Source organism: Schistocerca americana, chromosome 4 (assembly GCF_021461395.2).
Source record: "Schistocerca americana isolate TAMUIC-IGC-003095 chromosome 4, iqSchAmer2.1, whole genome shotgun sequence".
Classification (NCBI taxonomy): Eukaryota; Metazoa; Arthropoda; class Insecta; order Orthoptera; family Acrididae; genus Schistocerca; species Schistocerca americana.
The window spans coordinates 730490753-730515336 of record NC_060122.1 but is presented as its reverse complement, the minus strand read 5'-3'; positions in this window follow the sequence as shown (position 1 = coordinate 730515336).

Here is a 24584-nt window from a genome sequence, read left to right as displayed (position 1 = left end):
CCACGCTGCCTTCCAATATTAAATTGGTGATCCCTTGATACCTCAGAACATGTCCTACCAACCGATCCGTTATTCTAGTCAAGTTGTGTCACAAACGTCTCTTCTCCCCAATCCTATTCAATACCTCCTCATTAGTTATGTGATCTACCCATCTAATCTTCAGCATTCTTCTGTAGCACCACATTTCGAAAGCTACTATTCTCTTTCTGTCCAAACTACTTAATGTCCATGTTTCACTTCCATACATGGCTACAATCCATACAAATGCTCTCAGAAACGACTCCCTGACACTTAAATCTATATTCGATGTTAACAAATTTCTCTTCTTCAGAAAATCTTTCCTTGTCATTGCCGGTCTACATTTTATATCTTCTCTACTTCGACCATCATCAGTTATTTTGCTCCCCAAATAGCAAAACTCCTTTACTACTTTAAGTGTCTCATTTCCTAATCTAATACCCTCAGCATCACCCGAGTTGATTCGACTACATTCCATTGTCCTCGTTTTGCTTTTGTTGGTGTTCATCTTATACCCTCCTTTCAAGACACCGTCCATTCCGTTCAACTACTCTTCCAAGTCCTTTGCTGTCTCTGACAGAATTATAATGTCATCGGTGTACCTTAAAGGTTTTATTTCTTCTACATGGATTTTAATATCTACTCCGAATTTTTCTTTTGTTTCCTTTACTGCTTGCTCAATATACAGATTGAATTACATCGGGGAGAAGCTACAACCCTGTCTCACTTCCTTCACAACCACTGCTTCCCTTTCATGTCCCTCGACTCGTATAATTGCCGTCTGGTTTCTGTACAAATTGTAAATAGCCTTTCGCTCCCTGTATTTTACCCCTGCCACCTTCAGAATTTGCTGCTTATCTTCCACATTTCACTTCCATACAAGGCTACAATCCAGAGAAATAGCTCCAGAACTGTATTAATAAACCTTTAATTTATATTCACTGCTAACAAATTTATCTTCTTCAGAAACACTTTTGTTACCGAGCGAGGTGGCGCAGTGGTTAGACACTGGACTCGCATTCGGAAGAACGACGGTTCAATTCCGCGTCCGCCCATCCTGATTTAGGTTTTCCGTGATTTCCCTAAAATAACTCCAGGCAAATGCCGGGATGGTTCCTCTGAAAGGGCACGGCCGACTTCCTTCCCCATCCTTCCCTAATCCGATGAGACCGATGACCACGCTGTCTGGTCTCCTTCCCCAAACCATCCATCCAACACTTTTGTTGCTGTTGCCAGTCTACACAGTATGTGCTCTGTACTTCGACCACCATCAGTTATTTTTCTGCCCAAATATCAAAACTCATCTATTACTTTTAGTGTCTTTCTTCCTCATCTGGTTGCCTCAGTATCATCTGATATAATTCGACTTCCTTCCGTTAGTTATATTTTGCTTTTGTTCCTGTTCATCTTCACTGGGATTACAAAAGTCATGGGACAGCGATATGCACGTGTACGGATGGCGGTAGTATTGTGTACACAAGGTATAAAAGGGCAGTGCATTGGTGGAGCTGTCATTTGTACCCAGGTGACCCATGTGAAAAGGTTTCCGACATGATTATGACTGCAGAAGGGAAGTGACAGACTCCGAACACGAAGAGGTAGTTGGAGCTAGACGCATGGGACATTCCATTTCGGAGATCGTTAGGGAATTGAGTATTACGAGATCTAGACTGTCATGAGTGTGCTGCGAATAGCAAATTTCAGACATTTTCTCCCACAACGGCCAAAAACAATGGCCTACAGCCTCCACTTAACGAACTGTAACGGCGTCGTTTGCATAGAGTTCTCAGTGCTAACAGACATTCAAGACTGCTTGAAATAACCACAGAAATCAATGTGGAATTTACGACGAACGTATCCGTTAGAACACTGCAGTGAAATTTGGCGGTGATGGGCTATAGCAGCAGAAGACCGGCGCGATTGCTTTTGCTGACACCACGACATCGGCTCTCCTGGGCACGTGACCGCATTGGTTTGATCCTATACTACTGGAAAACTGTCGCCTGGTCAGATAAGACCCGATATCAGTTGGTAAGAGCTGATGATAGTGTTAGAGTGTGGCGCGCACCCCATGAAGCCTTGGTCCCAAGTTGCCAGTAAGGCATAGTGAAAGCTGGTGGTGGCTCCATAATGATGTGGGCTGTGTTTACAGGGAATGAACTTGGTTCTCTGGCCCAACTGAACTGATTATCGACTGTAAATGGTTATGTTTGGCTACCTGCAGACCATCTGCAGCCATTCAGGGACTACATATTCCCAAACAACGATGCACTTTGTCGCCGGGCCGTAACTGTTTGCGACAACCAGATGAATCGCATCGAAATTTGTGAATCATAATCGAGAGGTCTATTCCGGCGCAAAATCCGGCACTGGCAACACTTTTGCTGTTATGGATGGTCATAGAGGCAGCATGGCTCAAAATTAATGTAGGGGACTTACAATTTATCTCAAGACCTATGCCACCTCAATATATATCCTTCTTTCAACATACTGTCCATTCTGTTCGACTACTGTTCCAAGCCCTTCGCTGTCTCTGACAGAATTACATTGTTATGGCCAAATTACAGTGTTATCGAGAAACTACTACATTTTTATTTCTTCACACTGAACTTTAATTCCCACTACTAATTTTTCTTTTGTTTCCTTTTCTGCTTGCTCAGAGCACCGACTGAATAACATTGAGCAATACGCTACAAACCCATCTCACTCCATTCTCAACCATTGCTTCCCTTTCATGCCTCTTGTTTCTTATAACTGCCGTCTGGTTCCTGTACAAGTTGTAAATAGCCTTTCGCTCCTTGTACTTTATCCCTGACCCCTTCAGATTTCAAGGAGAGTATTCCATTCATCATTGTCAGAAGCTGTCTTTAAGTCCACAAATGCCATAAACGAAGGTTTGCCTTTTCTTTATCTTTCATCTAATAGAAGCCGTAGGGTCTTTATTGCCTCTGGTGTTCGGATCTTTCCCGGGGTCGGCTTCTACCAGCTTTTCCATTCAGCTGTAACGAATTCGTGTTAGTATTTTACAACCGTGGCAGCTCGATAATTTTTCACATCTGTCAACACACGCTTTCGGAATTCAAGCCGATTCCTTGAACACTTGTGCAAGTTAAATATTGCTATTCTCACCATTATACTCGTATATGAAATGTACCTGCACTATTCTCATACCAGATATTTCTTCCCATAGTTTCGGCAACGTAGCAAGAAATCGCTGTCCCAGTCGAAAGAAGCAATTGTACTTGATGATCTATCCAGATAATGAGGATGAAGTCTTCGTTTTATCCCATGTGTGTTTCAGATAGAGTAGTTTATGTTTAGCGTATGTCAAAGAGTCGGAATCACCACCCAGCCTCAGTATGGAGGAACAGTCAGACATTCAGGCTTCATACCATGCCCCCCCCCCCCCCCCCCCCCATGCGCCGAGGGAATGTGACGTGGGACCATCCGCTGGCGAGACAGTACGGAGACACCAAATCCCCTCACTTGTCCAGCTGTTTATGAAGTCTTCGATATGCACTATTAATAACAAAGTGATTAGCCTTGCCGGTGTGTTTACGTTTTCGATTCGGATCGCTCTCTGTACTGCTTCCACGTTCTTACACTGACTGTTGCTACAGTGTGCAATTTGATTCTTGCTTTGCGTTCACTTCATGAATTCTGCATTCGTCGGCCACGGGAGCTACCTCTTTGTTCCCGGTCTGCGGATCTTCATCAGAGCGAGCGAGCATAAGGTACACCGTCCAGTCACATTAATGTGGCCACCTGTCAGAAGCCTGGATAATGGGGTTCTGAAAAGTTCTCCTGGGATATGGAGGCATGCCGACTCCAGTGCCATGACTATGTTTCACGGCTGAGGATCCATAGCGAGAACAGCCCGATTTAGGTTGCAATCCGAGGAGTTTGCTGTCCATGAGAGTACGGTAAGCTCACACTTGTGCTCTTCGAACCACGCACGTGCGCTGCAAACTATATGACACGTTTCGTTGTCCTGCTGGTAAATGCAATCTTGCCAAGGAAAAACAAACTCCATGTAATAGTGGACGTGGTTCAGACTGATACCTACTGGCCATTAAAATTGCTACACCACGAAGAAATGCACATGATAAACGGGTATTCATTGAACAAATATATTATACTAGAACTGATATGTGATTATATTTTCGCACAATTTTGGCGCATCAGTACTCAGAACAATCAAATCTGGCCATAATAATGGCCTTGATACGCCTGGGCATTGAGTCAAACACAGCTTGGATGGCGTGTACAGGTACAGCTGCCCATGCAGCTTCAATACGATACCACAGTTCATAAAGAGTATTGACTGGCGTATTGTGACGAGCCAGTTGCTCGGCTACCATTGACCAGACGTTTTCAATTGCTGAGAAATCTGGAGAATGTGCTGGTCAGGGCAGCAGTCGAACATTTTATATATCCAGAAAGGCCTGTACAGGACCTTCAACATGCGGTCGTGCATTATCCTGCTCAAATGTAGGGTTTCGCAGGGATCTAATGCAGGGTAGAGCCGCGGGTCGTAACACATCTGAAATGTAACGTCCACTGCTCAAAGTGCCGTCAATGTGAACAAGAGGTGACCGAGACGTGTAACCAGTGGCACCCTATACCATCACGCCGGGTGATACGCCAGTATGGCGATAACGAATACACGCTTCTAATGTGCGTTCACCACGATGTCGCCAAACACGGATGCGACCATCATGATGCTGTAAACATAACCTGGATTCATCCGAAAAAATGACGTTTTGCCATTCGTGTACCCAGGTTCGTCGTTGAGTACACCATCGCAGGCGCTCCTGTCTCTTATGCAGCGTCAAGGGTAACCGGAGTCATGGTGTCCGAGCTGATAGTCCATGCTGCTGCAAACGTCGTCGAACTGTTCGTGCAGATGGTTGTTGTCTTGCAAACGTCCCCATCTGTTGACTCAGGAATCGAAACGTGGCTGCACGATCTATTATAGCCATGCGGATAAGATGCCTATCATCTTGACTGCTACTGATACGAGGCCGTTGGGATGCAGCACGGCGTTCCGTATTACCCTCCTGAACCCACCGATTCCATATTCTGTTAACACTCATTGGATTTCGACCAACGCAAGCAGCAATGTCGCGATACGATAAACCGCAATTGCGATAGGCTACAATCCGACGTTTATCAAAGTCGGAAATGTGATGGTACGCAATTCTTCTCCCTACACGGGGCATCACAACAACGTTTCACCAGGCAACGCCGGTCAACTGCTGTTTGTGTATGAGAAATCGATTGGAAACGTTCCTCATGTCAGCACATTGTAGGTGTCGCCACCGGCGTCAACCTTGTGTGAATGCTCTGAAAAGCTAATCATTTGTATATCATAGCATCTTCTTCCTGCCGTTTAAATTTCGCGTCTGTAGCACGTCTTCTCCGTGGTGTAGCAATTTCATTGGCCAGTAGTGTAGATGTATATTTCTGCTAATGCTTTGTGCCTTCCTGAATGAAGTGGTCACCCAAGGAATGCCATGGAAACATTCCCCAGACCATAACGCTCCCTTCTCGTTGCAGGGTGTTTGCTTTCAGACGTTTCACGCCATATACGCCAACGTGCATCAGATCGATGCATAAAACGTGATTCATCTGAAAAGTCCTCCTGTCGTCCCTTAGTGGACGCCCAGTTGCGGTACCGGCGGGCTGATTCCAGCCCTCGATGCCGATGAATAGCGGTTAGGATGGCTACGTGACCTAGGAACCCGCTGCGGAGCCCATTCGCTGAACGGTGGTTGAGGAGACACTGCTGGTAGCCGCTTGGTTCGTTAGGGTGGTCAGTTACTCAACAATTGCTATTCGCCAGTACACACTCCACAGTCATCATTCACCGAGTCGTCTATGGCCCACAGTACGCCACAGCTACCACGGCGCTGGTTTTGGATAGCGCCATTTTACGATGCATGGTATTAATTAACAAAGGCGCAGCCGGCCGCGGTGGTCTAGCGGTTCTAGGCGCTCAGTTCGGAACCGCGCGACTGCTACGTTTGCAGGTTCGAATCCTGCCTCGGGCATGGATGTGTGTGATGTCCTTAGGTTAGTTAGGTTTAAGTAGTTCTAAGTTCTAGGGGACTGATGACCACAGAAAAAGTCCCATAGTGCTCAGAGCCATTTGGACCATTTGAACAAAGGCGCACCCGAGAAGTTTACAAACTTAGACGTTCCGGAAATGCTTCCACCCTTGGACGTCAGATAAATAGCTCCGTTTCCGTATAACGACAACGACTGCACTGTTTCCCGGGTCCTCCACTAATAATGCAGCCAACTGCCGTCTATGAGTGGTTCTTGCACACTGAAGTCAAACATAGGCGGTGTTTGCGGGAATGTGACTCGATGTTGTGTATTCTATCTATGCCCAGTAGGATAGAAAATTATATATTGGAGTCAGGATTCTGTTTTGTTACCGAGAGAGGTGGTGCCGTAATAAGACAGTGGACTTCCATTCTGGAGAACGGTGGTTCGGCCTCTAGCCTTGTAATTCCGATTTACGTGGTTTCCTAAATCACGTGGGACCGTTATTGAGACCTGGTACCAAGAGAGGCAGGATAGGGTTACGATTGTGGACGGGGCCGTAATCAATTGCTGTTGGTTAGTTTCTTTTTCAGTGACGTACACTTTATTTGGAAACAACAACAAATAAAAGGTGACAATAATTCAAGAAGTGCACCCACAGCTGAAGGCCTTAATGACAACAAACTCAACTATTTCTCGGCCGAAGGCCCCAATAATAAAAATTTAAAAACTGTTTCACCTCTGTAGGCCTGAATAGCTGTCTTTCAAGAACCAGTTAAACATCTTCAAACTTGAAATCACAGTTATTAAAATTTTAAAAAATAAAAAACAGACATCAAATCTGACCAAACCAAGGAGAAGGGGGGGGGGGGGGGGGGGCTCAAATTTTGCTCCAAGGATCTACCTGGGAAAGTGACTCAAAACTTCGCAAGCTATGAGACAGGCAGCCAAGAGTTGCATTCACCTCACGAGATGGTAATTTGGCGAACCTACCTAACGTCCGATGACCAATAAAACGATGGACTAACACACCCAAACCGGAATCAGCGGTCAGCACTATGTCTCCAGACTCCAGTGTTTAGAGTATCCGGAAGCAGAAAGTAACCACTACTACCAGAGTAAGGAAAAAAATAATGCACCAAAAAAATGGTTCAAATGGCTTTGAGCACTATGGGACTTAACATCTGTGGTCATCAGTCCCCTAGAACTTAGAACTACTTAAACCTAACTAACCTAAGGACATCACCCACATCCATGCCCGAGGCAGGATTCGAACCTGCGACCGTAGCAGTCGCGCGATTCCTGACTGAGCGCCTAGAACCGCTAGACCACCGAGGCCGGCAATAATGCACCACCCGGCCCACAAATCAAGGAAGCTGTCGAACTACACGCCTTACCGGACGGCAGTGGCAAGACGAGGAAAAGTACACTGCTGTAACATACACTAAGCTCCAGGGCAGGTAACTGGGGCGTTAGCGGCCACTAGGCAGGAAAAATACCACTGGTTGAACTTCACCAATAATAACATATAGAATGCAACAATTGATAATAACAAGTGGGGGAAGGGTAATGAGTCCGCAGCTCGTGGTCGTGCGGTAGCGTTCTCGCTTCCCACGCCCGGGTTCCCGGGTTCGATTCCCGGCGGGGTCAGGGATTTTCTCTGCCTCGTGATGGCTGGGTGTTGTGTGCTGTCCTTAGGTTAGTTAGGTTTAATTAGTTCTAAGTTCTAGGGGCCTGATGACCATAGATGTTAAGTCCCATAGTGCTCAGAGCCATTTGAACCATTTTTGAAGGGTAACGTGTTTCGCCTTTCCCAAACGCTCCACTCGCTGCTCTTCATCTCGGCGACACTGCGAGCCGCAACACGCAAGCAAATGGCGAGATCTCACAATGGTGGAGGTTTCACTACTTGAATTAAGGTCTACTCAATTTAAAGTTCCTGGGTCCGGTTGACAACGAGGTTGTACCCCTCTTGGCTACAGCCCTTCCATCCGGCAGTGCATGCGTTCCGCCAGTGGTCCCGGCGTGTTCTCCCTCTGCGCGGACCTGGCTGCTCGTCCGTCTCCAACCGAACTCCCGACTCACACCACACGGAAACACCACAACGTCGCCCCAAGGACAGTACCACCGTTACCGGATATCTATAATCGCCGCTGCTGCCACCAGCGGACAGACAACGCTTCCAAACGGAGTGGCGCCAATGAACACAAGAAGAAGTCGACAACCGTAACTATACCAACTAAACGATGTCAGCCTACCAATGGCACCAACGCGAGCCACAGCAAGGCTCAGTTATGGTACAGCTTTCTTAGAGAAACATGCATCCCATAACACACAACCTTCAATAGTTGTGCCTAAGAAGCAGGAATCACGGAAGAACTGACCAAGATGGTTGAATGGTTGAATTGAACATCAGATGGCATGAAATTTTATTACTCCAATTAATGTAAGCAGATATAACTTGACTGGATATTCAAGTGTAGTGTAATTCTTGTTTTAACAATGGTAAGTACTGAAGAGAGAAAACAACAATCAGGCGATTGTTTGAAGTAAAAACGTAAAAAAATCTGTAGAAGGATCAGAAACCTGTTGATCTAAGCCATCTTTACCTTCACGACAAGGCCCTAGATCGAAGTGAAAACATAAAATCGGGCACCTGCTTATTATTAGAATAACAAAATTACAGTAGGCTACAGCAGTTAATACTCAAGCACAACATTAAGACTACAGTTAGAAAGTAATAGAGGTAATACAAGTGAATAACATGATAAGGCTGCACTTAACGGTGCGTCCAAAAGCGTTCATTCAACGACCGACCCGCAATAGATGAGGGACGCTCCGTCTGTTACAGCCACTGGGCCACACCCACGTAACTGACGTGCCAGCGTGGTGGCACGACGGACACCTCAACTCGAATCCATGCACAAGCGCTGAGCAAGAACAGCCGCAAACTAAATTACAGTTGCACTCTATAACATAAACACAACACCAATTAGTTTCTACGCAGATGACGATAAGGGTGATTCACCTCACAGATGATCGCTTAACCAAGTGACACACCACAACCTGCATATACATAAGGGGTTCAAAATGGTTCAAATGGCTCTGAGCACTATGGGACTCAACTGCTGAGGTCATTAGTCCCCTAGAACTTAGAACTAGTTAAACCTAACTAACCTAAGGACATCACAAACATCCATGCCCGAGGCAGGATTCGAACCTGCGACCGTAGAGGTCTTGCGGTTCCAGACTGCAGCGCCTGTAACCGCACGGCCACTTCGGCCGGCTACATAAGGGGTAGTCTATAAGAATTTACCAGCAATAAAGCAGCCTGCAGATATATATGTATATGTACAGATCTCCGAAAATAAGGAGTAAACTGTTTTGAACTGTTGAGCTTGTAAATAAATTATAACTCGTTTTCATTTACTTTAAAACTATCAATGAGAATAACAACAAATATGCAAAACTAACTTTTACACAGTAGAGACAATTTAAAGCTCCTTGGAACAAATAAGGGAAACAATCGTACAGTTCGGTGAATAAAACAAATTTCCGATTACAGCTCAACTAAAAGTAGACAAGCCTATAATATAAAATATTCCCTTTATGTAAAAACAGGGTACATAGCACGGTTTGACAACCGATAACGACTTGAAACTCAAGAGACTTAGCATTAACACTGAGAGGTTAAGCCAGTACCAGATCACCAAGGAGACAAGCCTCACGCAAAACAGATAACTAGCGACCTTAGTTGCTAATTGGATTCAAACGTCAGAACTGATAAAGACGTCAGCGAGCAGCAATACAATACCTGTGAGCTGTTGTGGCGGTAAATACTCAGCCAATATCCTGAGTTACAGCTTCACGTCAGCGGCTAATAACAGCAGAAGAACACTTCGGTTTGAGTTAGCAATCCCCGCTGAGTAACACAGAACTGCCCCTCCTCGAACGTAAGGGGGCCAAATAACGCCACACAGCCGAAGCTCGGTCCGGAAAGCCAGCAGGCCCCAATTTGCGCCACTCAGCGTCCGCCAACTCGGTACAGTCTCTTTACAAACTTGCTGACGCAAACTCCGTCAATGGTCAGCCACTCCTCAATCCTCCCCTTGTCGATTTCCACACCAAAAACGGCCAAGGAGGCAAGACTGTGAAGATAGGACAACGCCAAAGATATCAGAATGAGAATCTATCGCAATATGTGAGCCACACCGGTACACAACCTACGTCAAATTCAGTAATGTTACAGCCGATTTCCTTCCGCAACCTTCCTCAATTCAAGTCTGTGCACAGTCGGTAATGACCTCGGCTTTGGCGAAATGTTAAACACTAATCTGCCTTCATTTTGTTTCTGTTTTATAGTTAAACACTACAGTACTGCCAAGGAAACAATAATATAGCAATTTATGATAGACTAATTCTACATTTTAATCACTAATCTGATACTTAATAGCTGTGCTGACAAACGTCAGGGGTATGCTCTGGTTCCAAATACTTCCCAGGAAAGAAATGCTGAACTGTGCTGCACTTACAGTTGAGGCAGACTTTCAACTTTAGTTAGCCCGGCGTGTTGTTAAATATGCCGGGATTCTGGCCTCTGTGTTGTGTAGCGCAATGTAAGTTACACGTTAGATCGACGTATGGTTCAAATGGCTCTGAGCATTATGGGACTTAACATCTGAGGTCATCAGTCCCCTAGAACTTAGAACTACTTAAATCAAACTAACCTAAGGACATCACGCACATCCATGCCCGAGGCTGGATTCGAGCCTGCGTCCGTAGCGGTCGCGCGGTTCCAGACTGAAGCGCCTAGAACCGCTCGGCCACACCGGCCTGCAGATCGATTTATGTTCAACAGATTATAATGTAACAGGGACCTTGTAATTAGATAAATTTGTACCTTGTAAATTATCTGTTTAAAATTCAGTGCGACAATATCACCACTGTTGATTGTAAATGTGTTTCCACTTGCTGTTTTACTACTCAAGTGGCAATCTGAAACATATAATTGGGAGTTACTTCTAAGATTCATCTTTGACAGAATAATCAGACGACTGAGTTTGAAATGCGCACACGTTTCACACCTCAGAGATCTATCGTTTCCAAAAAAGACATCACATCCACTTAAATGAACCTATTTCCTATCCTGTATCACATCTTAGTCGTAGTACTCTAACCATAAGAACTCGGGCACAGCGCATCAACTCGACAGCACATTCATTGAGTTTTAACACATGACTAAAAATCACACCTCCACATAGAGGAAACCACTTTCAAGCTTCATTGTATTTTTCCTTAATATGTAGCGCTGTATCCATTGCCTTCATAAACATTTAACACTTAAAAGGAGTGTTTCAAGCTGCTTTACCATTTCCAGCAATGCTCCGGGTAACAGATTTTTTTACCAAAAATCGAGTGAGAAACACAGCGGTGAGAAAACCAGCGGAAAACAGTCTATTGGCTTCTGTCTCGGGTTCTTCGGCCGACGTTCATCTAATGATTTTACAGACGTTTCGCCAGCACGAGTGGCTTGCATTGTCAAAGCTTCACCCTCCATTGCCGATGGTGAACTGGAGCCGAACTCGAAGCCGCAGACTATATGTACCTGGCGCACCAACGTCCAAGGGCTTCTCCGCGGTCATTTCCGGTGCGGTTCTCCTCTTGCTACCTGCGACTGTCGTTCGCTGCAGTACCGCAAGCCAGGATCAGTTTACCTTAAGGATTTCCTCTTTTTTATTTCTTGTTGAAGCTGTTCGCGTGTTTTTGTATTTCTGCAGCTTCTCTGAACAAGCGCGTGTGATAGTGCTTCTCTACCGCCAGTACTTCCGTGTCGGCGAATTTTATTACGTGGTCAGTCTCACTCAGTCCATGCTCTGCGACGGCCGATGGTTTCTTCTTTTTACACTGTCCAGTAATTCTAATGTGACTAATGTTCGACGTCAACATGCATTTACCTCTCACAGACGGCATGTAGCAGCACTAGCAGTATACGGTATATGAAGCCTGTCGAGGGGATGCGGAAAATGGTGCTGTCGTTGGGGTAATGCCCAAACTAAACCACCAATATCTCGCTGAAAATGGCATGATTGCCTTTCAGAGCAGGCATGAGAACTGCTCCCGTGTTGCCGTAGTATAGCGTACATGGCAAAACGACGCTATCCAAAACCGGCACCGTGACAACTGTCTTGCACCACCACCATTGCTGACAGGAGAGAGCGATGGCTGCGGAGATGTGTACGGGCCAATAGACATGCAATGATGGTCAACTGACCGCCCAGATAAAACAAGAGGCCACCGAATGTGTCTCCTCAACGATCGTTCAGCCAATGTTGCTTCGTGTCGGGCTCTGCAGTAGGGGTCTGTTGCGTACACCCACGTAGACTGCTGTTGATTGGCAATTAAGGCTGGAATTTTCACGCAAATTCCGTAACTGAACGTCTAATGAGTGGCGAAGGGTATTATTTTGAGAGGAATCATATTTTATGATCCATCGGACAGATGGCCGTTGGCATGTACGGCTCTGTAACAATTGTCGGAAGGGTTTAGGCCGGACGAGGGAGCGTTATGGTCTGGGGAATGTTTCTGTGGCATTGTCTGCATGGTCTGTCCCTTCTGGAAGGCACAGTGGATCAACATAAATATGTATCTATACTGGGCGACCATGTTCACATCTACATGCAGTTTGGGTCTTCCTTGGCACGATGGTGTTTACCAACAAGACAATGCAACATGTCATGCAGCTCGCAGTGTACCCAATCGAAAATCCGTGGGACCACCTCGATCGGGGTGTTCGCGCCATGGATCCTTAACCAAGAAATGTAGTGCAGCTGACCACGGCACTGAACTCGGAATGGCTCCATATTCCTGTCGGTACCTTCCAGAACCACATTGGCTCTGTTCCTGCCCGTCTGCGATCCAAAAGGTGATTATTTAGGCTTTTGACAGATAGTCACTGGACAGTGTATGGGCATGCATCCGGTGGGCACTAACGCGATTAAGAAAAGTGCTAGGCTGACATTCACCGAAGGATCCTAAGGAATCACACACTCCAGAAGAGAAAGTTATGAAAACCGTTGTGCCGCCTTATCATGAGTATTTCCCAAGGTTCAGACCTTAACCAGAAATGATTAGAACAGAGAGGAGACACGAAGAGGAGCTACGCGTGTTGTTACGGCTCATTTGGTAAGCGCGAAAGGAAAAAAGAGAAGTTTACTGCTAATATACCGAGATGGAAACGTTCGAAGAGAAAAGAGGCATCATTTTACTTCTTCCCAGATAAATCTAGCAATATGAGAGTGAAATAAGAGAAATTAGAGATCAGTTGTAGACTTACCGTTAGTCGGTCGTACATAAAATATCCTCTGCTACATACCGTTAAGTTTACTTACCATCCACATTTGAATGCAGATACTTAAGTTCCAGAACTGGAAAGTGCAGGAACCTCTAACATTTTGTATGACATACGGAACATAAAATCCCATCTGAGGCCTGCAATCATATATAAGTTAATAATTGTCAACCAATGCTGTAGAATCGCAATTAAGTCATGAGATGTTCAATTGACTCTTTTATTAGAACATGTTACGCGTTTCGGGATTACACCCATCTTCAGACAACACAAACTTCAACTCCTTCCTAACCAACCAGGCGTACAGCCTTGACAACTCAAAGAAAGTGTCCAATAACATATGACTATAATTTTCTTCAATACTGCTTGTGTCGCAGTTATAGTCATATGTTATTGGAAACTTTCTTTGAGTTGTCAAGGCTGTACGCCTGTTTGGTTACGAAGGAGTTGAAGTTTGTGATGTTTGAAGATGGGTGTAATCCTGAAACCCATAACATGTTCTATTAAAAGAGTCAATTGAGCATCTCATGACTTTATTGCGATTGTATAGCATTGTTTGCCAATTATTGACAGTTTGTATACAAAAATAAGTAGGTTCATTCCCTACTATGGCCCCACGTATGCTTTCGATGTGTTTCTCGTAAACTCATTAGCAACAGCCTAGGATATAACTGGCCAATTTTTTCCAAAAATTAAATGAAAATTGTATTTCAATAAATCCTTAAAGGATGTGAGATATAAAGTGAAAATATGTTTTGTTGTTTTTCGATGAGAGCGCTGTATTTCACCTGAAGTATGTGACTAACAGAGGGCACCATCCCCTTGAGCTCTTTCGAGTAGTCTCATAAACGACCACGTAGCGACTCGTGAAAATTGCCCTGAAAACTGTAGATTGTACATCACTGATGGACAGCGAACATAAATGCGAACATGTAATATCTGTATTTAACCAATCGAATCGTGTATGGCTTAATTTCTGCACGGTATCGTCACCTATCGTAATAAAACAACATTACAATGAATTAAAATTTTGGTTTACTGTCAGAATTATGTTTCTAATGATTAACAAGTTTACACAACGTAATGAACACTGTGACAAAAAGAACATAAAATCAATAACCCCCAACTGCTGTCAGGTACACAGTGTTCTATCGAAAGAAATACTTAGAAAAATGTTTAACATTGGTATTATAATGGATTTTTCTGTTCCTCGACGCCGGCCGCTGGTGGCCGAGCGGTTCTAGGCGCTTCAGTCTGGAACCGCGCGACCCCTACGGTCGCAGGTTCGAGTCCTGCCTCGGGCATGGATGTGTGTGATGTCCTTAGGTTAGTTAGGTTTAAGTAGATCTAAGTCCAGGGTACTGATAACCTCAGATGTTAAGTCCCATAGTGCTCAGAGCCATTTGAACCATTTTTTTGTTCATCGACATGTAATAGTAGAACTCCGGGCTCTCTTTATTTAAACAGCATTTATCTCAGCCACTGTGTTAGTGAACATGATGTGTGTGATGCCTTGGTACACCTCAGAGTTCAACTTATCATTATAAATACGTATCGTGTATAAGCAAATTACGGATTATGGGAAAACCTGGAAAGAGAATCGAAGCGATTGAAATTTCTTTGTTGTTTTCTTGATACGCTACTCATGAAGTTAGCATGTGGGTTTCACGGCTTTCATATTGAACTTACCAATGTAAACTGCACCTTACTCCATTTCTGCTCCCGTGGCATGTGACGTCTTTGATTACGTCACGATATACTCCGTCAGGGAAGCAACAGATTTATCAAGAAAATAGATATTAAAAGATTTTATTTACAAGCTGAATATTTATAAAAATAACTAGAGGATTGAGGAGGGGATTGGGAGAAATCCCTCATTGTTGTACGAGTAGTTGCTCATTTTGTCTACCAAACGATGACTGTACTGGAATGCATCAAGATACTGATTGGCTAAAGCACTAAACAAAAGTAATTAAAGTTTCGTGAGATTTGCAACTACTTGAGAGGCTACTGATATGTGCTTACCAAGTATAGTATAGTAAGAAACTAATGATATATTACTTGATTCACACTAATTAGAGTACAACGGACTACGATCTTAAGTTTCTAGTAATTATCCAAATAGTTAGCTTTACGCAGGTTTACTGACAGAGATCATTGCAATGTGTTTTAAGGCGCAATGAAAACAGCGTTTCACTAGGTGAGACCACGAAAAACTTTGCAAAAGAATTCCGTGAAAATTAATTGATAAAAAGGCTGGAAATTGTTCGAAATGTTATCTATTTGTTAAAAGGTAAAAAGACACCAAGTACGATTAATAAGCATAAAAGGAACACAAGCTATAATATCAAGAACTTCAAATCTGATTTACAAGCAAAAAAATGAAGCAAAAAGCATCGCTCTCAGGCATCACAAAAAGTTTGTAACAAAAAGGGAAACATCATCCGTGGCAGAAAAACGGTGAATAGGGACCCATAATTAACTGAAATGCTAGTCTCTAAATAACTGACCATGAGAGAATATTTTAAACGGCTCTCTCATGCGATTCCTGTCAGGTAATGAACAGTAAACGAGAAATGGGTAGGAGCTCTACAACAATGGTAGCACGGCCAGTACCATAAATAGAACGCCACGTAATAACTAATTAAAAGCCTTCTAGTGACGGTCTGATGGAGTTGAAAGACGGCATCTTCGATTTCTCGCAGAGCCGTAGAAATGATAGCCGATTTCGGTTGAATGAAATCACAAGCCAGTAATTGCTGCTTCTAAGAAAGCAGTAACGTGTAGGAATTCTGTTTCTGTGTTATTAAATAACGTCTAGGTTCAGTTAGTCCAACTACTCAGTTCCGTAACTTATAAATTATTTGGTGAATCTCGAAGATAGCAGCTTTGCCCCTAAACCGATATTATATCAAGACAACATTCAACTTTCATGTCACTTTAAACCACACCAAAATTAAAGCAACAAGTTGAGAAAATGTACAGCAATCAGTCGCTAATAATGTGTTTATTGCAGATGGAGATTTCAAACACCGTGTGGCTATCACTAGTGTTGTAAGATGCAAGTCATATCATAATTACTGCTTACATTTTACTGCACTGATAATAACCACACAGTAGTTGAAGTCTAGATCTGCAGTAAACAGATTATTACCGACTGACGACTGTACAATGCCTCAGTTCTAGATAAACACGGTCGCTATACACCTCCGTTCCACATGGAGTCGAAACCGATAAAAAACAAGTTTATTTGTACTTTCAATTAGGTGGTCATTAATTTGACAAGGAACACGGTAGCCGGGGTACTTCTGGATAAAGGAAAGTAAGTATAAGGTACTCGTGCTCAAGGCATTTATGACTTGTAAGTTACGAGAATTTATAAAAGTAATTCCGCAAAAACGAAAGCATAAGTAACGAGTGAGAACTGTTCATATACAGAGGTCTTAAAACTATTTTTGCTGTATACAAAATTCAAGAGTAGAATACGTTGTTTAAATACACTGAAGCGCCAAGGAAGCTGGCATATGAATGGGCATTCCAATATAGAGATATGTAAACAAGCACAATGCGGCGCTGCGGTCGGCAACGCCAATATAGGACAACAAGTGTCTGGCGTAGTTGTCATATCCGTTACTGCTGCTACATGTTATCAAGCTTTAAGTGAGTTTGAATGTGGTGTTACAGTAGGTGCACGAACAATGGGACACAGCTTCAACGAAGTAGCGGTGAAGAGGGGATTTTCCTGTACGACCATTTCACGAGTGTACCCCGAATATCAGGAATCCTGCAGGAACGGGACAAAAGACGACTGAAGAGAACCATTCAAAGTGACAGAATTACAGCCCTTCCGCAGATTGCTGCAGATTTCAATGCTGTGTCAACAAGTGTCAGTGTGCAAACCATTTAACGAAACATCATCGATATTGTATTTCGGAGTCGTGAACGTGTACGGTTATGGAGACAACCTTATGAAACCATGGACCCTGCATGTCAGCAGCGGACTGTTCAAGCAGGTGGATGCTCTGTAATGGTGTGGAGCATGTGCAGTTGGAGTGATATGGGACCCCTGATACGTATAGATACGTGTGACAGGTGACGCACGACCCTGTCCGTTCATGTCCATTGTGCATTCCGACGGACTTGGGCATTTCCGGAAGACCAATGAGAGACCTCGCACGTCCGGAATTGCTACGGAGTTGCTCCAAGAACACTTTTATGAGTTTAAACATTTCCGATGGCTACCAAACTCCCCAAACATAAACATTATTGAGCGTATCTGGGATGCCTTGCACCTTGCTGTTCACAAGAGATCTCCAACCCCTCGTACTCTTATGTATTTATGGACAGCCCTGCAGGATTCATGGTGCCAATTCCCTCCGGCACTAATTCAGACATTAGTCGAGACGATGCCATGTCGTGTTACGACCCTTCTGCGTGCTCGTGGGTGCCCTACACGATATTAGGCAGGTGTACCAGTTTCTTTGACTCTTCAGTGTACTAGAATACTTCATTGTTACGATGTAAGACGAAAGCTAATTCGCAGCACTCAAACCAATGTCTTTAATGCCCCCTACAACAGGCTCCCGGACTCTTCTGATTACGGGAAAGTGATGCCTGAAGAAATGTTCATCGCTTTCTGCTCACTTCACTTTCTTCCTGTATATCTTCAAGTGTACCTCGTTTTACATTCATTAACCTTCCCATTAGAGGTACATCAAGGGTTTAAATGTGAAAAGCATGTAGAACACACAATGGAACGTCTTCTATCTATTCATTATCCTGGTAATTAGCTGTTACATGTCGTTGTATAAACCAGTGATGTTGCATACACGTTTTCTTTTTCGTAACGTATACAAGAGGGAGGTGAGACGTATGTGCTTATCATTTTCAGATACTGTCCGACATATTCCTGGTAAAACGACATTCTTTCTTATGCAAAAAATTGAGTTTTCTTAAAGAGAGTACATATAAGCGGTTTTAGTATGAGTTTCGCCCAAATTTATGACTATTGACATCTACATCTACATGGTTACTCTGCAATTCATACTTAAGTGCTTGGCAGAGGATTCATCAAACATTTTCGTGCTACTTCCCTACCATTCCTCTCTCGAATCGCGCGTGGGAAAAAGGAACTCATAAACGTTTCCGTTCGAACTCTGATTACTCTTATTTTATTATGGTGATCATTTCTCCCTACGAAGGTGGGTGTCAACAAAATATTTTCGCATTTGGAAGAGAAAGTTGGTGATTGAAATTTCGTAAATATATCTCGCCGCAAAGAAAACCGCCTTTGTTTCAGTGACTGCCACCACAACTCGCATTTCATATCAGTGACACTCTCACCCCTATTGCGAGATAACACGAAACGAGCTGCCCTTCTTTGAACTTTTTAGATGTCCTGCGTCAATCCTACCTGGTAAGGATTCCACACCACGCAGCAATATTCCAGCAGAGGACGGGACAGTGTAATGTAGGTTGTCTCTTTAGTGGGTTTGTCACATCTTCTAAGTGTTCTGCCAACAAAGCGCAGTCTATTTTCGCCTTCCCCACAATATTATCTATATGGTCTTTCCAGTTTAAGTTGCTCGTAATTGTAGTTCCTAGGTATTTAGTCGAATTGACTGCCCATAGATTTGTGCGATTTATCGGATTTCTTTTAGTACCGATGTGGATGACCTCGCACTTTTCTTTGTTTAGTGCCAATTGCCACTTTTCGCACCATACAGAAATTCTCTCAAGATCATTTTGTAATTGGAATTGATCGGCTGATGATTTTACTAGACGAAAAATTACAGCGTCATCCGCAAATAATCTAAGGGGGCTGCTCAGATTATTGCCTAGATCATTTATGTAAATCAGGAACAGCAGAGGGGCTATGACACTACCTTGCGGAACGCCAGATATCACTTCTGTTCTACTCCATGATTTACCGTCCACCATTACGAACTGTGACCTCTCTGAGAGGAAATCACGAATCCAGTCACACAACTGAGACGATACTTCATATGCACGCAATTTGATTAATAGTCGCTTGTGACGAACGGTATCAAAAGCCTTCTGGAAATCTGGGTAAATGGAATCGATCTGAGATCCCTTGCCGACAGCACTCATTACTTCATTTGAATAAATAAATAATTGTTGCACAAGAACGATATTTTCTGAATCCGTGTTGGTTATGTATCAATATGTCATTTTCTTCAAGGTGATTCATAATGTTCAAGTACAGTATATGCCCTAAAACCCCACTGCAAATTGAGGTCAGTGATATGGTTCTGTAATTCAATGGGTTAAACCTATGTCCTTTCTTGAATATTGGTGTGACCTGTGCTACTTTCCAGTCTTTAGGAACATACCTTTCGTCAAGTGAGCGGTTGTATATGATTGCTAAGAAAGGCGCTATTGTGTCTGCATACTCTGAAAGGGGCCTGATTGGCATACCAACTGGACCGAAAGACTTGCCTTTCTTAAGTGATTTTAGTTGTTTCGCAACACCTAACATATCTACTTCTATGTCACTCATGCTAAAAAGCGTTCTGATTTAGAATTCTAGAATATTTACTTCATCTTCTTTCGTGAAGGTTCAAAATGGCTCTGTGTACTATGGGACTTAACATCGGAGGTCATCAGTCCCCTAGAACTTAGAACTACTTAAACCTAACTAACCTAAGGACATCACACACATCTATGCCCGAGGCAGGATTCGAACCTGCGACCGTAGCAGTCGTGCGGTTCCGGACTGAAGCGCCTAGAACCGCTCGGCGACCGCAGCAGGCTTTCGTGAAGGAATTACGGAAAACTGTATTTAGTAACTCTCCTTTAGTGGCACTATCATCGGTAACATTCCCTTCGCTATCGCGCAGTGACGGTATTGACTGTTTTTTTTTTTTTTTTTTTTTTTTTTTGCCGCTGGTGTACTTTACACACGACCATATTTTGAGACAATGTTGCATCGTGGAAACTACTGAAAGCATCTCGCATTGACATCCGCACTAAATTTTGAGCTTCCGTGAAACCTAGCCAGTTTTGGTGATTTTGCGTTCTTCTGAATTTGGCATGCTTTTTTCGTTGCTTCTGCAACAGTGTCTGCGGGTTGGTATAGCGTGAGTGAATAGAAAGCTTCGGTGGCAAGCTAGAGTCTTCGTATTTTTCAAGATACCCGATTAAAGCCTCCGCTTTTACTCTTAAGATCCCTTCTTTACGTTTCTGTAAGTATTAGGGGCGATCAAAAAGTTCCTACTCTAAAGCAGCACAGTCCAGAATTAGTAGGCCAATCAGGCAAAAACGCTGTGAGTACTGAAGCAATCGTCCTACGGGCGCGCCGAGTTGAAGGCACCCGTTTGGTAAAAGCGTGTCCTGCTGCGTGAGGAAGCCCTAACTGCATGCTGCACGTCTTCGTCCGACAGAAATCGCTGACCCTTCGAGGCCTTTTTTCAGGGACATGGGGAGAGGATCGACAATGCGGCAGGCGCCCGAAGTCTCCTACTTGAGTAAGCGTAACTTGCGGGTTATAACATTCGTAATATAGGGACGTTCATAATCATGAAGCAGCAGCAATCCTTGTCGCACCACTGTACAACGGTGGTTTTCGACACACATGCTGCCCCATACACATTCTTCTCCTTCCGATGTATGTGTACCGGTATTTGTCCTTCGGCAGCCAAGAAGAGAATAACAGCAGATTGTTCCTGTTTGGACGTGTTTGGTAATGCATTTACCACACGCACGTCGGGAAGATACGAATGCCACACTGGTCCCTTGTCTACATATCGGTACTTACATACGCGCATCGGAGTCGCCCAACGTTGTATGTAAGTTGCAGCGACGTCCTTAAACGGTAACTTTTTGATCGTCCCTTGTACATATTTCAACCGTACGTTTTGGCATAAAAAATGGCCTAGTCTAATAGCGTTAGAAGTACTACTAATAAGGAAGAAGATCTTCCAGGATTAGAATTCGTCTGTCACTTGAGAGTTACCGCTTGTTCAGAATTAGTGTTAACATGAAAATAAAACTAACTCTGTAGAACAGCAGTAGAGGTTTTATTGTCTATGATATCCTTCCCGTAGTTTGTCTTATGTCTATAGGATTAATTATATTTCTCATTTTTCAGCAGTGACATCTGCTGAGGCAACCAGGCGGCAATGTGTGCATGCTGAGCGGTGAATGTCTCAGCTTCGGAGATAGGCTTCACTGACTTCCACAATTTTAAGGTAGGAACGATTGGACAGGTAGATTAACTTCTTCAAATTTCAGGCTACATGTAAATATCTTACTGGATGCTTCTTTCAGATTCACGCATTGAGATATTTTGCCTAATGTTATCAATTTGTTTTAGTGTTTGTGTTAACCCCGAAATGTTTTTATAAGAAAATAGCCTGTAACAATTTAAGCGAATGTCACAGATTCAACGGTCCTATAAATATCTGACAAATCATTACCTAAGATGCAGATTCTTGTTCGATGCTCACTCAAAATAAACGACGTGAGGTAACAATTCCGGATCCCTTCGATGTGGGGGCTGGCAAGAAATGTTCGAGTCTGGTTGCATTAATGAACTTCTTGTCCACAGATATACGTAAGTAAATGATCGGCTTTCAATCTTCGGCTGTCATCTTATGTTATTAGAAGTTTCATCAATATCTATCTATTCAGTGACAGTGCATTTGCAGCCCAATGCAGACGTGTTATTGGGCTCCGACGGTAAAAATCGTGTGTGGGGTTCCAGACAAATAAAAAAAAAAAGAAAAATGAGAACGATCATGCAGAATTTTTGTACTTAATAAATACAAGAATCATAAAAGAAGGTTGTATACATGGAAGAATCCTCGAAATACTAAAAGGTATCAGATAGGTTATATAATGGTAAGCCAGAGCTTTAGGAACCAGGTTTTAAATTGTAGGACATTTACGGGGGCAGATGTGGACTCTGATCATAATCTATTGGTTATGAACTGTAGATTAAAACTGAAGAAACTGCAAAAAGGTGCGAATTTAAGGAGATGGGACCTGGATAAACTGAAAGAACCAGAGGTTGTACAGAGTTTCAAGGAGAGCGTAAGGGAACAATTGACAGGAATGGATGAAAGAAATACAGTAGAAGACGAATGGGTAGCTCTGAGAGATGAAGTAGTGAAGGAAGCAGAGGATCAAGTAGGTAAAAAGACGAGGGCTAGTAAAAATCCTTGGGTAACAGAAGAGATATTGAATTTAATTGATGAAAGGAGAAAATATAAAAATGCAGTAAATGAAGCAGGCAAAAAGGAATACAAACGTCTCAAAAATGAGATCGACAGCAAGTGCAAAATGGCTAAGCAGGGATGGCTAGAGGACAAATGTAAGGATGTAGAGGCTTGTCTCACTAGGGGTAAGATAGATACCGCCTACAGGAAAATTAAAGAGACCTTTGGAGAAAAGAGAGCCACTTGTATGAATATCAAGAGCTCAGATGGAAACCCAGTTCTAAGCAAAGAGGGGAAAGCAGACAGGTGGAAGGAGTATATAGAGGGTCTATACTAGGGCGATGTACTTGAGGACAATATTATGGAAATCGAAGAGGATGTAGATGAAGATGAAATGGGAGATATGACACTGCGTGAAGAGTTTGACAAAGCACTGAAAGACCTGAGTCGAAACAAGCCCCCGGGAGTAGACAACATTCCATTAGAACTACTGACGGCCTTGGGAGAGCCAATCCTGACAAAACTCTACCATCTGGTGAGCAAGATGTATGAGACAGGCGAAATACCCTCAGACATCAAGAAGAATATAATAATTCCAATCCCAAAGAAAGCAGGTGTTGACAGATGTGAAAATTACCGATCTATCAGTTTAATAAGTCACAGCTGCAAAATACTAACGCGAATTTTTTACAGACGAATGGAAAAACTGGCAGAAGCCGACCTCGGGGAAGATTCCGTAGAAATGTTGGAACACGTGAGGCAATACTGACCTTACGGCTTATCTTGGAAAGAAGATTAAGGAAAGGCAAACCTACATTTCTAGCATTTGGAGACTTAGAGAAAGCTTTTGACAATGTTGACTGGAATACTCTCTTTCAAATTCTAAAGGTGGCAGGGGTAAAATATAGGGAGCGAAAGACTATTTACAATTTGTACAGAAACCAGATGGCAGTTATAAGAGTCGAGGGGCGTGAAAGGGAAGCAGTGGTTGGGAAGGGAGTGAGACAGGGTTGTAGCCTCTCCCCGATGTTATTCAATCTGTATATTGAGCAAGCAGTAAAGGAAACAAAAGAAATATTTGGAGTAGGAATTAAAATACAGGGAGAAGAAATAAAAACTTTGAGGTTCGCCGATGACATTGTAATTCTGTCAGAGACAGCAAAGGAGTTGGAAGAGCAGTTGAACGGAATGGACAGTATCTTGAAAGGAGGATATAAGATGAACATCAACAAAAGCAAAATGAGGATAATGGAATGTCGTCTAATTAAGTCGGGTAATGCTGAGGGAATTAGATTAGGAAATGAGACACTTAAAGTAATAAAAGAGTTTTGCTATTTTGGGAGCAAAATAACTGATGATGGTCAAAGTAGAGAGGATATAAAATGTAGACTGGCAATGGCAAGGAAAGCGTTTCTGAAGAAGAGAAATTTGTTAACATCGAGTATAGATTTATGTGTCAGGAAGTCGTTGCTGAAAGTATTTGTATGGAGTGTAGCCATGTATGGAACTGAAACATGGACAATAAATAGTTTGGACAAGAAGAGAATAGAAGCTTTTGAAATGTGGTTCTACAGAAGAATGTTGAAGATTAGGTGGATAGATCACGCAACTAATGAGGAGGTATTGAATAGGATTGGGGAGAAGAGAAGTTTGTGGCACAACTTGACTAGAATAAGGGATCGGTTGGTAGGACAAGTCCTGAGGCATCAAGGGATCACAAATTTAGCATTGGAGGGCAGTGTGGAGGGTAAAAATCGTAGAGGGAGACCAAGAGATGAACACACTAAGCAGATTCAGAAGGATGTAGGTTGCAGTAGGTACTGGGAGATGAAGGAGCTTGCACAGGATAGATTATCATGGAGAGCTGCATCAAACCAGTCTCAGGACTGAAGAACACAACAACAGTAAATACACTGACGAGAACAGAAAGTGATACACCTGGAAGACCTTGACGAATGCTGCCAAACTGATACTCCAGTAGCCGGCCG